Source organism: Sapajus apella, unplaced genomic scaffold, assembly GCF_009761245.1.
Source record: "Sapajus apella isolate SASKATOON/1434 unplaced genomic scaffold, GSC_monkey_1.0 scaffold42, whole genome shotgun sequence".
NCBI classification, from domain to species: domain Eukaryota; kingdom Metazoa; phylum Chordata; class Mammalia; order Primates; family Cebidae; genus Sapajus; species Sapajus apella.
Window position 1 is genome coordinate 3,926,637 of NW_022436982.1, and position 14,739 is coordinate 3,941,375.

Sequence of the window (14,739 nt, forward strand, 5' to 3'; positions counted from 1 at the left end):
GCTTAGAGAAGAACATAAACGACCTAATAAAGCTGAAACACACAGCACGAGAACTAAATGAAGCATACAAAATTTCAATAGCCAAATAGATCAAGCAGAAGAAAGGATATCAGAGATTGAAGATCAACTCAGTGAAATAAAGCAAGAAGACAAAAAAAAAAAAAAAAAAAAAGAGAGAGAGAGAGAAAATAGTGTAAAGAAATGAACAAAGCCTCAAAGAAATATGCAATTATGTGAAAAGACCTAATCTAGGTTCAATTGGTGTAACTGAATGTGATGAAGAGAAGGAATTCAAGCTGGAAAACACTCTTCAGGATATTATCCAGGAGAACTTCCCCAACGTAGCAAGGCAGGCCAACATTCAAATCCACGAAATACAGAGAATACCACAAAGATATTCCTCAAGAAGAGCAAACCCAAGGCACGTAATTGTCAGATACACCAGGGTTGAAATAAAGGAAAAAATGCAAAGTGCAACCAGAAAGAAAGGTCAGGTTACCCACTAAGGGAAGCCCATCAGACTCACAGTGAATCTCTCAGCAAAAACCCTAAAAGCCGTAAGAGCGGGCCAATATTCAACATCCTTAAAGAAAAGAGCTTTGAACCTAATATCCAGCCAAACTAAGCTTCATATCCAGCCAAACTAAGCTTCATAAGTGAAGGAGAAATAAAACCCTTTACAGACAAGCAATTGCTCAGAGATTTCATCACCACCAGGCCAGCCTTACAAGAGCTCCTGAAGGAAGCACTAAATATGGAAGGTAACAACCAGTCACTGCAAAAATGTACCAAATGGTAAAGGCAAACAACAAAGAATTGTAAAGGCCAACAATGAAGAAACTGTGTCAACTAACAGGCAAAATATTCAGCTAGCATAAAAATGGCAGGATCAAATTCACACATGACAGTATTAACATTAAATGTAAATGGACTAGATGCCCCAATCAAAAGATACAGACAGGTAAATTGGATAAAAAGTCAAGGCCCATTGTTGTGCTGTATTCAGGAGGCCCATCTCATATATAAAGACACACCTAGGCTTAAAGGGATAGAGGAAGATTTACCAAACAAATGGAGAGCAAAAAAGGAGGGGTTTCAATCCTAGTCTTTGACAAAATGAACATTAAACCAACAAAGGTCAAAAGAGACAAAGAAGGACATTACATAATGGCAAAAGGATCAATGCAACAAGAAGACCTAACTATGCTAAATATGTATACACCCAATGCAGGAGCACCCGGATACATAAAGCAAGTTCTTAACGAACTGCAAAGAGACTTAGACTCCCACACAATAATAGTGGGAGACTTTAACACTCCACTGTCAATATTAGATCAACAAGACAGAAAGTTAACAAGGATATACAGGGCTTGAACTCAGCTCTGGACCAAGTGGACCTAATAGACATCTACAGAACTCTTTAACTTATTGATTTTTTAAGATTTTTTTTCTGTCTCTATCTCCTTCAGTTCTGCTCTGATCTTAGTTATTCTTGTCTTCTGATAGCTTTTGAATTTGTTTGATCTTGCTCCTCTGGCTCTTTTAATTGTGACGATAGGGTGTCAATTTTAGATCTTTACCCACTTCTCATGTGGGCATTTAGTGCTGTAAATTTCCCTCTAGACACTGCTTTAAATGTGTCCCAGAGTTTCTTGTATGTTGTGTCTTCATTCTCATTGGTTTCAAAGAACATCTTTATTTCTGCCTTCATTTCATTATTTATTTAGTAGTTATTCAGAAGCAGGTTGTTGTGTTTACATGTAATTGTGTGTGGTTTTTGAGAGAGTTTATTAATCCTGAGTTCTAATTTGATTGCACTGTAGTCTGAGAGACTGGTTGTTATGATTTCCATTCTTTTGCATTTGCTGAGGAGTGATTTACTTCCAATTATTTACAATATTCAACCTATTTTTCTTTTTCCGATGTTTTTCATAACATAAGATTTTCTTTTAAACTCTTCATCCCTTATATTTTATGTTGCTAAAATACATTTTTAGTAAAATATTTTTTTCTTATTAAAGAGAACATTATTAGCCACATATGCTTTTTGAGTAAACTTTGGACATTGGATTTTTAAGGTTTTCGATTGTATTGAACTCTCTAATTTCGGGTGAAATAACTGCCTTATAGTAGACCATTTTCAAGTTTCCTGTGTTCACTAATTATTTTACTGCAGACAACTTTGCTCTTTTGATCCTACAGACCAAAGAACACTGGCAGATAGAACAGACACTGGAGTTGAATAGACGAGGTGGTCTTCTCTTTCTGCCTCTATCTCAGAGCTTTGTCAAAGTTTTCATAAAATAGTGAAAATGTTATTCTCATTCTTGCTATGATGATTAAAAGACATTGTGTGAAATTTACCTCTGTATTTGGCAAATACTACATATGAAATGAATAGGAGGGGATATTTCATTACTATTTTTGAAGTTTCTAAAGCTAAAAATATTACATACTTTGAGAAAATAATTTCCTAAAGAGTATTATTTGCTATTTTAATTTAATTAACTTTAAAATGAGTTAATATTCTCTCATTGATAGTATCATTTAAGTAAATATTGCATTGCTATTCTCTCTGATTACTATAGCGGATAATTGGACTTACTATGTTTGTATCTAATAACACATGTATCTATTTTATTTCATTTTTCTTTTTTTAAACAGGATCTTACTCTGTCACCAGGCTGGAATGCAGTGGTGTGATCATGGCTCATTGTAGCCTCGACCTTCTAGGCTCAAATAATTGTCCTGCATCAGCCTCCCCAGTAGCTGTGACTAGAGACACATGCTACCATTATTTGATTTTTTTTTTTTTTAACTTTTTGTAGAGACAGGATCTCACTCTCTTGCCTAGTTTGGTCTTGACCTACTGGGATCCAGCAATCCTCCTGCATTGGCCTCCAAACTGCTGGGAATCAGCTATCAGTGAATCTGTTCAGCCAATTTCACTTTTTATTGATTTTTTCATTTAATTTTGAGACAATGCTATTTAAAGTGTTTGTAGTAAATATTACTATGAGACATTATACATATACCATGAATCCTTTCCATTTAGATACTTTTATGTATAGTTACTACTTTATTCTACAATAAAATTATGGCTTATTTTTCTACACTTGGATTTGATTGGTATATTTTAATCCGGCTTTTCATTCTTAGGTGTTTGTTTTTGGTGGTGATTTTTGGTGTTTTTATACATTATTTTAATTTATTTTAATTTTAAAACTAGTTCATTCATTTAAGACATTTATTGTACCCTTCAATATGCCATACAGTCTTCTAGGCAATGAGGATAAAGCAATAAATAATAAACACATAAACATTTCTGCTGTGGAGTTTATTCTAGCAGTAGGAGACATCTGTCAAACAAAATATATAAAATGTAAAGAGTATTTTAAAAGTAACAGGACAGAGACTGAGTAGTGTCGTTTGTGTGCAATGTTTTTTTGGTTTTATTGAGATATAATTGCAATATATGAAATTCATATATTTAAGGTATACATCTCAAAATTATGTAATATATAGTATTATGCAAACATCTAGTTATATAATTTAGTTATAAATTATAGACAAATCATAATCTAATTTAAACTTTTATGTCACCCCAAAAAGCAATATTTTACGCTTTAGCAGTCACTCCCCATTCTTCCCCGTCCCAAGCCCTAGACAAGCACTAATCTACTTTCTGTGTCTATAGATTTCTGCATTCTGGACATTTCACATAAATGTAATCAACCAATATGTAGTCTTTAGTGACTGGCTAGTGTAATGTTTTCAGGGTACATCAGTCTTATACCATGTGTCAGCTCTTTATTCCTTCTCATCATAGAATAATATTCATATTTATCAATAGCACAGTAAGGAATTCATTTTGATCCTTTATGAGTAGTAACATAACTTCTGGGGTGAGCTTTTCTTGTTATATGGTTTGATCATTTGGTAATCTCTGTTAACAGATTTATGAATAATGGAGACCTGTCTTTTGAGTAAAAGAGGAAAACTCTTTCCTCTTTCCTGATTTGTTAGCTTTTATGTTTGTCTATTTTTATCTGAAATCAACGAGGAATGTTATACCGTCTGGTGAGAGAGTATCTAGATTGGGAAGTTCTGTATTTCTGTGTTTATACTTGAATCATAACTATAATTTAAAATTTGAAACTAGAAGCTTTCTTTTTTGTGATTTATCTGTTTGTAAATTTAAATGTTTGTAAATCAAAAGGGTCTTTATCTTTCGTTTTATGAGTGTTATATTTTGCTAGCTCTGGATGTTATTACCAAATTAGATAATACAATCTTTTAAAGGAGGCCTATTGTAATTGGCTTACAGCTAATAAGCATATCGAATATTCCTGAAATTTCAAGAAAATTTGCATACTAAGAAAGTAAATACTTTCAATGTGAAAAACAAACAAACAAACAAACCAAAACTACAATGTATTAGAATAGAAACTAACTCAGAAACATTTTAAGAAGTTAAGTCAGCATAATTTAGAAAATTTTTGACAAACAGGACTACAGAATAATTTTCTTTTAATAAGAACACTTATGTCTTTGATTTATCAGTGTTAAGTATGATGTCCATATAGATCTTTTTTCCTGCTCGTATATGGTCTCCCTAAATTCAACCTGGTTTCTAATCAAATAAATTATCATTATTACTACAACATGTTTAAGAGTATTAAGAGAGGAGAAAGTAAGAAACTTGGTAAAACTCCTTCACACAAAGAGCAGCCTGAAAATCAAACTGCAGACCCTAGATAACAAATATTCTGTGTCCTTGAATGGAAACACCTAAATTGTAAACCCAGATGAACAAATTCCACTCCTGTTTTGGACATGCGTTAGTCTCTTACTTTTCACCTACATTATATATGCCAACCTTTCTGTGATTGGCTGCTGGCTGAGTGTTCATTTACTTAGGATAAATCATCACTTCAGCCCCTGATTTGTCCCAGGCCTAGGTCTTGGGCCAACCCTTCATTTCTGCCTCCAGTTGGCTCTTTAAACTATCATACCTCTTTCTAAGTGGTGCTTTCACCAAGATGGCCTATAGACCAATCAGCACACTCCTCTCCTTCCAGTTCATAAAAACCCCCAGACTCAGGTTCATAGCTGGTAAACTTCTTTCATGCCCCCTCTCCACTGTGAAGATCTTTTCTCTTTTGCTTATTAAAATTTTGCTGTAACCTCACCCTTAGTGTCCACACTCATTAATTTTCTTGTTTGTGAGACAAAAAACCTCCAGGTATCACCTCAGACAATGAGGCTGCTACAGTATGAGAAATGTAAATTTCTATTTAACCAAATTGAATCATTATTTTAAAATGTTTTATTTAAACAATATTTATAGTTTTTATTATATCTATAATCATTTTTAATAGTGGTAAAATACATATAAAATTTAGCATCTTAATCATTTTTACAGTTCAGTGGCATTAAGTACTTTCACATTGTTAGGCAGCCATCCCTACCATCCATCTCAAGAACTCTTTTCATCTTGAGAAACTGTATATCTCTTAAATAGTAACTCTTCATTCACTTTTCTTCCCAGCCTATTGTAAATACCATTCTACTTTTTACCTCTATGAATTTGACCACTCTAAGGTCCTCATATTGATATAATCATTCAGTTTTTGTCCTTTTGTGACTGGCTTCTCTATCTTAACAGAATGTCCTCAAGGTTCATTCATGTTGTATAGCAGGCATAAGAATTTTCTTTCTTTTAAAAGCTAAATAATATTCCATTTTATGTATGTACTACATTGTTGATCCATTTGTCTGTCCATGAACACTTGGGTTGCTTCAACAGTAATTATGATTTGCATTGTTAGCAACTTCTAAGACCTTTATGTTCTTAAAATCTTGGACTGTTACTATATTGAGTTAATGTATGGATCTTAATTATATACCTGTATTATTTCTGAGTAAAAGACTGCTGAAACATTAAGGGGTACTTTTTTTCTTATTTTCATATGCAAATTAGAAGGTTTATACATTTGAATTTCGTAACAAATGTTTTAATTTGGTCCACTTTGAGAAGTTCCACTGTAAGTGATATGTATAGATACATAACAAAATGTAAACGTTTCAGAGAAAGGGAATTTGTCTTCATGAAGACTAGGGTGTGATGGGCTTCTTTATAAGATTTCAAAAACAGCTTCAGTATGAGATACTGAACTGACAAAAAGGTAGAATTTGGTTTTCTGCCTACTTTTTAAAGTGGCAAATGTTTTTGTATAGTTGTAGTGCTGCCAATAAGTGATTGTAAAAAGTTATTTTATTTTATTTTATTTTTGGCCAGGCACAGTGGCTCGTGCCTATGATCCCAGCACTTTGGGAGGCTGAGATGGGCAGATCACCTAAGGTCACAAGTTTGAGAGCAGTCTGGCCAACATGGTAAAACCCTGTCTCTACAATAATATTAAAAAAAAAAAAGTAGCCAGGCATGATGGTGGGTACCTATAATCCCAGCTACTTGGGATGCTGAGACAGAAAAATGGCTTTAACCTGGGAGGTAGAGGTTGCAATGAGCCAAGATTGTGCCACTGCACTCCAGCCTGGGCTACAGAGCAAGACTTCATCTCAAAAAAAAAAAAAAAAAAAAAAGACAATTTAAACTGTGCAGTCTGCCTAGATAGCAGTTTGTGTTTTACCAAAATAATTTTCCATGTTTTATTTTAGTTTTATTATGTTCATGATTTTTTTTGAGACAGAGGTTTGCTGTGTCAAATCACCTGTCTACCATCATGCCTTTCAGATTCTAGACCTGTTGACTTCCAAAATGACATAGATAAATTCTTTGAAATAAGTCATACATATTTATGTAAAGTCTATTTCCTTAGAAAACCCTGACTGATACCCATTTTGGTACCAGGAAGTACAGAGATGCTTTAACAAATATAAAAAATGCTTTGGAATTATGTAATAAACAGAAGCTAAGTATTTCTGAGACACTAAATAGAAAACAGCTAGATAGCTGAAATTATTGGTATGAATATAGGTTGTAAAAGGCAATTGTGATGAAAGCTCAAATAAGTAATAATGATAGAGAATGCTTTCATTATTATTTTATTATTATAAAATACATGTATAATGAATAAGAAATTGCTAAAAATATGAATGATATATGTGCTTCTGGAGAAAGTTAACATGGAATTGCAGAACATAGAATTGGAAGATGGAAGGAAGGGATTCTTATCATGAAGTGGCAGGAAACTTGCCTCAACTGTGTTCTAACATTGAATGGAAAGTAGATTCTGTAAACAAAAACATGAATATTGAACTGAGGAGATTTCCCAGCAAATTGTGGAAGGTATGACCTTATTTATTCCTTGCAGCTTATAATAAAATGGAGAGAGAGAGAGAGGATGAAAGAAAAAAAGGAAAGAAAGAAAGAAAGAAAAAGAAAGATACAAAGAAAGAAAGATGATAGAAAGAGAAAGAAAGAAAAGGAAGGAAGGAGAAAGAAAGAGAAAGAGAGAGAAAGAAAGGGAGGGAGGGAGGGAAACTAAGGATGGAAATTTTAAATAAAAAGAACTAAAACTTGATAATTTGGAAAATTCTCAACCTCTCCAGATAGCCAAGATGAGCAAGCTTGAGCTTAGGAGAATGGCAAGGGTTTAGCTAGAAAACTTTTGCTAAAAAGATTATGTGTGTGACTCATGGATTCAATCAACCATCTGAGCAGAAGCCAGGAATAAAGATGAGTTATCCAAAAAAGATCTTTGGAAGATCCTCTTGTCTGATGGCTTGGACCCCATGAATTACACAGTAGACCAATAAGGTTTTTGAAAATGTTGTGTTGGCAGAAACACTGGTAACCTGGAATTAAAGAGATTATATAATATTCTAAATCTGAATTATAAACTTCATTCAGTGAAGTTTGATTCTGTTTTACTATATTTTTTTCTTCCAGTGTCTGTACTACTGCTTTTAGCTACTGTGAAATTTATTTCTGTTCTCTACTTAGGAATACTTATTATATTAGGAAAAATTATAGATGAATTTTTCTAGATGATTTTTTATATTGTTACAATTTGCCCCTTTCTGTCTTCTAACAATTAACTTTGGTAAAGTTGGAATTTATATATCACTATTATTCTCAATATTCTATTCATAATTATTTATTGTTAATTTTATGATTAATTGTATGATTCTTTTTAATCTGGTACTAATCCTGTTTCATTGACTATATGTTGCCTATAGTTTATTTGAGGCAGATTTCAAGCGTTCTATTAAGCGTTTATAAAATCACATGTCCCCTCATTTTACTCCCAGAGAGATGGACTCGGGTATTTGTTTCTGATGTTGTTGGGGAGGATGTAGAAGAGAATGGATGTTAGATAAGTGTGTTTCTAGATTATTGAAATACTTTATTGGTACTCAAAACCTGCATTTTCATTGTAGTCACTCTCCCATTAATATTACCTTATTTTAGAAATTATTATATTTTGCTGAACATTTTATTGGTTTTCAGTGTTTCTTCCTATAGTTCTTAAGGAATTTAGAGCGTGTTTTCAGTAACCTTCACAACTCTGATTCATCTATAGTTCCCAGTAAAATTGTGACAGTGCCAATATTACTTTTTACAAAAGCAATGAAAAAGAGCTGAAATGTGTCCTCACCATTTTCTAAACTGATTTATCTAAAAGCCACACAAATGAACACATATCCCAGAGAAGTCAAGTTTCCTGTAAGGGAAATCTGGCACTGACATATTATTCAATAAAACTAAGAATTTCCTAAGGCAACCTATCTAGAGCATTTCTCAAGAGGAGTACATTACCAACTGCTGAAAGAATCCTCTCCAAAGTAAACAAGTGCACAAAATCAAGAATAGCAATGGAAACATATCTATGGGTGCTTTGTTTTAAAGTCAGGATTAAATACAAAATCTTGCTTAAAGTATTTCAAGCATGTCTTTATGTATTCAGTTGCATATTATATTGCACCTTAGTTCCAATTTTGTTACTGATTTAGAAATGTAAAGATCATAGTTCTTATATTTATTTTTCAACATTTTTCTATTGAAAATATATTTGTTTAGCATGATTATATGTTTTAGTGTCAAATATTAAGAATCTAATTTTAAATAGGTAAATATTATTTTGAATATTTAAAAATATTAGAATACAAAAGCTGCTTTTTATTTATACCATTAAAATATCAAGTGTAATGAACTTTATTAACTGAGAAGAAACTGCAACAATAATTACAAAACAATGCTTTAAATTCAATTGGGAACAAAAGTATGCACATGTGTAAGATAGGTAGAGGATGAAAACAAAAGTGCAAAAATTTTTTGTGAAGTGTCTTAGTTTGGGCTGCTATAACAAATTATCATAGAGTGAGTAGCTTATAAACAATATAAATTGATTTCTCATAGTGCTGGAGGCTGGAAGCCAATGATCACAGTGCTAATATAGTGAGGTTCTGTTGAGAACCCTCCTTCAGGTTACAGACTGCTGTCCTTTCATTGTATTCTAACAGGGTGGAAAGAGAGTGAGAAAGTTTTCTGGAGTCTCTTATGTGAAGGCACTAATCCCATTCATTAGGACCCCAACCTCATGACTTAAATTTACCTCTATCTCTCAGTATAATAAAGCTTGGGGTAAGGATTTCAACATAAGAATTTGGGAGGGAAATAAACATTCAATCAATAACACAGAGCTTACCAAAAATGTGGTGAGTGTTATTTGACTATTTTTTGGGAATAAAATTGTAAATAATCTAAAAAATAAAATGCTTCTACATTCTCTCATTGATAAATGAGATATTTTCTAGACTATTTATGACACATTGAGTGTTCTTTGAAGAATCTATAATTGCATACAATAGGAGTTTGAATATTTTTGTTTCTCATCTTTAGTATGGAATTAGTAACATTTGATTTTTGTGAATATGTGCTTTTTGTATAAAACATAATATTGAGGACTCTTTCTATTATCCAGAAATTTCTGTCTAGATTCTGGAACTAAAGGAAAAGAGAGATATCACAAAAAATCAGCTTTCTCGGACATTGTTATAGAAGCATTTGAAACAGTTGTGCCACTTCAAAACATTGCCCCAACAGTTTGTTTCCCTCCCAGACCAACACAGACCATTAGTTTATGTAAGAAGAGTGAAAAAAAAAATCCTCAGGGTCATACGTTATCAACATAACCCAAGAGAAATGGAGAAATTCCAAGAAAATTATTTAGGGCACATGGGGTTAGGTTGCTTCATGTTAGGTGAGGCTATCATGTGCTCAGATAATGAACCTGTGATAGTTGCCTATGCAGATGTGAGCAGGCAGGAGACAAGACTGACATGGTTAGGTTCTTGGTATTTCTTCTCTGTCTTATTTAAAGTTATCCTGTTCTTTCTTTCCTTGCTCCACTGAGTTTAAATTTACAATGTGATGGTCACTTCTAAATTAATGAAAAAGATATATAAATAGCCATGACTAAAGGATCCTTTTGCAGTTCCTAAGTGTGATGATTAGGTTTTCACATTCGTGTGTGAGATGTACCTCCATCAAAAAGTTTCTGACATCTGCATATTACCCTTCTGATGTAAAAAAAGAAAAAAAGTACTAGAGGAAATACAGTTGTCTAGTAATATAGAAGTACACCTGGCCATCTCAAATCATGTAAAAAAATAGAGATTAATAAATCAGCTAAAGTTTACATTGTTTTTAATTCTCTACTCATATACCTGTCTCATACTTTTTGTCTTCACAAACATTATAAGTGACAAGTACATTTAGAGATGATTCCATTATTGTTTGCATAGAAACAGAAAGTGAGAATCTCATTATCAAGAGGATTTGTCACCCATTTGTTACAGAACTCTTACTAATCTAAGACTTACACATTATAACAAGCTATTTCCTACTACAAAATATATTTTCAAACAACTTCCTAGCTTTCAACCCTGACATGAAAGGAATCAAAAGAAAGAATATATCTTCTTATATCCTATTTTCTAGTCTTTTATTTTGTTTCATTTTTTCCTGAGTGCATGCTGGGCATGTGTCCTTTTTCACCTTTTAAGATTAAGTAAATTGAAAAAATGTCTTTTCTTAACAATGAGTTGAAACAAGAAATTAATTTTTCACTCTAACATGTAAATCTTCATCTTTTACTTTTAAAATTTATTTTTATTCTCTTGATTATGGGAATATAGATCATGGTATCTGCATGCATTGCATGAGATGCAATGAAAGAAATCATTTTCTTTGAATTGTGTCTCATATACTTTGATGTCAGTGAAAAGTCTTGTGCTCTTTTCCATATTTTGACTTTGCCATTTAAACAACACACAATTATAGTTCACAATTACAATAACAGGAGAAATAACATGATTCTTGCTGTGGTCATTGTTATTGTAGTGTTTTTCAATAACTTATCATTAAACTTGAGGATAAGCTTTGTATTTGTCTACATTTTATTTAACTTTCGATATGCTATGAAAACCCAGAAAGATGATAGATATTAACTTCTATCCATAGGAATTCCTTACATGGAAATAAATGGCTAATCAGAACAACAATCTATATGCATTGCATCCATAACTAGTGAAACTGTATATATTCTAGCTGACAATTTTGACCTACTGGATTCTAAGACTAAAAATGAACTGAGGTCAAAAATATATTATGCAAAATAGCACCATATATAGAACATTATCTCCAGTCCTTCATTTTACAAATAATAAAACAGAGGTTCAGAAATTTTAACGTTTTGTTTATAGTAAGAAAGTGCCTCAGAGAGCTCTAGGTTAGACTTCATTCACCTGGATGTTTGCCTAGTGGTTTTTCATTTCCATGCTCTCTCAAGTATACAGAAATCAAAGATAAATAGAGAATCAAAAAGGATTATAACCTACAGTGTCTCATAAATTACATTTATATTTCAGAAAGAAGAGATAAGTTAAAATGTAGATGCGAACAATTTCATGAAGCTATCTTTTCTCTAACTTTACAGAATAATATCACTGAATGTGAACTTCATCAACTTTATTTTCAGTCTTCAAACATATCTACACTACCGTTTATTATTTCCTTGTTTATTTTGGTTGCAACAGAATAGTTTCTTAGGTCTGTTGAAAGCAATAGCCTCCACTGTCCTCTGTGTCTCATCCACTAGAGAGAGTTTTCTCTGGACCCTCAATCTCTTTTCTGTACACTATTCATCTTTCCTTCTCTGGAAAATCACTGTTATGGTTCTTTGTATACATTTGAGCCTCTCTCACCATAAAGGAAGTCTTTGAACAACCTACTGTTCTCAACCATTCCATTAACTATCTAGCTCCCCTTCTTCACAGTCATTATGAAAGAACAGCATGTTTTTGCTGTCTACATCTTCACCACTCATTCACTCTTAAACTATTAGAATGTGATTGCACTAAACTCAAATTGCTCAGAAAGCATCAGTGGCTTCTTCATTATTACAATCAATAAACTGTTCTTAGTGGTGCCCTTTCTTGATTATGCTAGCATCTAATAATTTTTATCATTTCTTCTTCAAACTTTCTTCTTCACTGGCATAACTCATTCTGTAATTCTGGTTGACAATCTACTGTTTTGGTTTCTCCTTTTTTAATGTCTTTTTTGGAGGGCTCCACTTCTTCAACATGTGTGTTAAATATTGTTCACAGTTCTTTCCAAGGACTATTTTCATTTTACATTTCCTACATGCAGTTATTCATTACCATAGCGACTTCAATAATCATCTGATGACTTCAAATAAAACAGCTGTAATATTAATGCTGATGTTCAGACCTATGAATCTAGGAATTGTTTTCCATGTTCAGCTGTTTATTTTATAAACTGTATGAACTAGGATTCTAAAAATGAATACAATTTTCCCTTTTACAAAATGCTCCTATTATTGAGTGCCATCTTTCTATCCTCATCATTCACACCAGCCCTTTCCATCCCGATTCATATTAATCAATTACAGAGCCTCATTTTATCAGCTCCCATATATATTTTCTAAAAACATAGGATATTCATTTAATTCCCTAGATTAACTCAACAAACTTCTGAATAATTCCACTGTCTCTAGTCTTACTTCCAACTAATCCACATTTCACAGGGAGATCAGGATGATCTTTTTAAATGCAAATGTAACTGTGTAGTTCTGCTCCATAAAATCTTCCCATGAATCCCCACTGTGTTTAAGGTAAAAGCCATAGATAATAGCGATAGTTTGTTAGGCTTTTTTGACACTTATCTTTCCAGTTTACCTCTAATTGCTACCTCCTACTACAAAATAGAATTATTTTATAGATTTCTAAATGCTTCAAACTTGCTCTCAAGTCTCATTGCTTATAAGACCTGTTTGGAATACACTGTGCTCCTATCTTTCATAGCCTATAGCCCCTATGTGTTACTCTCACACACTGTAGTCCCTCATTTTTAGCTAGTAGTGTAACAGAGTATAATTAATGGCTTGTCTGTCAACTCTAAAACATATTGTTAGCTCCATGATGTCAGGACCATTCTTTTCTTGTTTTTTGTTACTTACCCCGAAACTAGCATAGTGCCTGGCAATCATAACAACTAAGTAAGCATTGGTAGCATAAGAGAATATTTGATCTTTACAGCAGCAGTCAGGTAATTCAAACTATATATTTTTTTTCTATTTTAGTTTGCCAAATGTGTTATGAAATATCCTTAGGAAATGAATCTATATGGTATCTGATAGTCTCAGTGCTACCATGTATTACTATCCTTCTCATGGGAAGTAGACCTGATTGTTCCTAATATTTTTAATCCATACTCTGCTGAGATTTCTGTGTCCAAGCTAATAAAAGGGATGTGCCTCTCTCTCATAAACAGTAAGAATGGTCAGTATCTGAAAGTCATATGTTGAGTTAATTTTCTTTTCTTTTCCTTCCTTTCTTTTTTTTTTAGACAGGGTCTCACTCTGTCAGCTGGGATGGAATGCAGTGCTGTAAATCTCAGCTAACTGCAACCTTGCCTCCCAGGCTCAAGTGATCCTACTTCCACCTCCTGAGTAGCTGGAACCACAGACACATGCCACCATGCTCAGCTAATTTTTCTGATTTTGAAGAGAGGGTGGTTCACCATGTTGCCTAGGTTAGTCTCGCCTGTGCTCAGGTGATCCACTCACATCAGCTTCCCAAAGAGCTGGGATTAAAGGTGTGAGCCACCATGCCTGGCCTCAAAAGTTAATTTTCATATAAATATTATATTGCAACAAAAAAAGCTGTTTATTCCAAATTTCTCTTTGAAAATTTTACTTAGTTTTTTCACATTAAGTTAACAAAAATCTATATATTTAGCATCTCTAAATGTAAATAAGAACATATGTGTGTGGTGGGGTAAGTGCAAGTCACCATGTTTCTTTAATTTCCACCCAAAATGAAAAAAATAAAATGTTTGACAAATCAGCCTCTAAACTAGCTTCCAACTACGAACCCCAAAAAACAATGTCTAGGGTCATCTTATATCAAATAACAGACAAGATCTTCTCTTCTTCATCCCCATCACTGAGTAAATGATCAAATCTGTAGTTCTGAGCTGTTTGGAAATCTAGTTTCCCACCTCAGGTGAAAGACCAAAGATTAAATATAATAAAGAGAATATCATCCTCTTGCTGTCTCACTGTATTGTTGGGATTTTAAAAAATAAAAATTTATCCTAATTCAGAAAGAACAGAGACATCCAATTTCATCATACCCTAGATAACACTAACCTTTTATTGGAAAGTCTTTTAGTTATGTCATTTT

At 33.0% G+C, this 14,739-nt stretch overlaps 1 non-coding gene across 1 annotated transcript; it reads left to right on the forward strand.

Annotated features, from left to right (window-relative positions):
• The first annotated feature begins 10,451 nt into the window (after positions 1–10,451).
• LOC116566203 lies at positions 10,452–10,554 on the forward strand. The gene has a single exon (XR_004275797.1). It is a non-coding gene; the product is annotated as a small nucleolar RNA U13 (small nucleolar RNA).
• Positions 10,555–14,739: the final 4,185 nt, after the last annotated feature.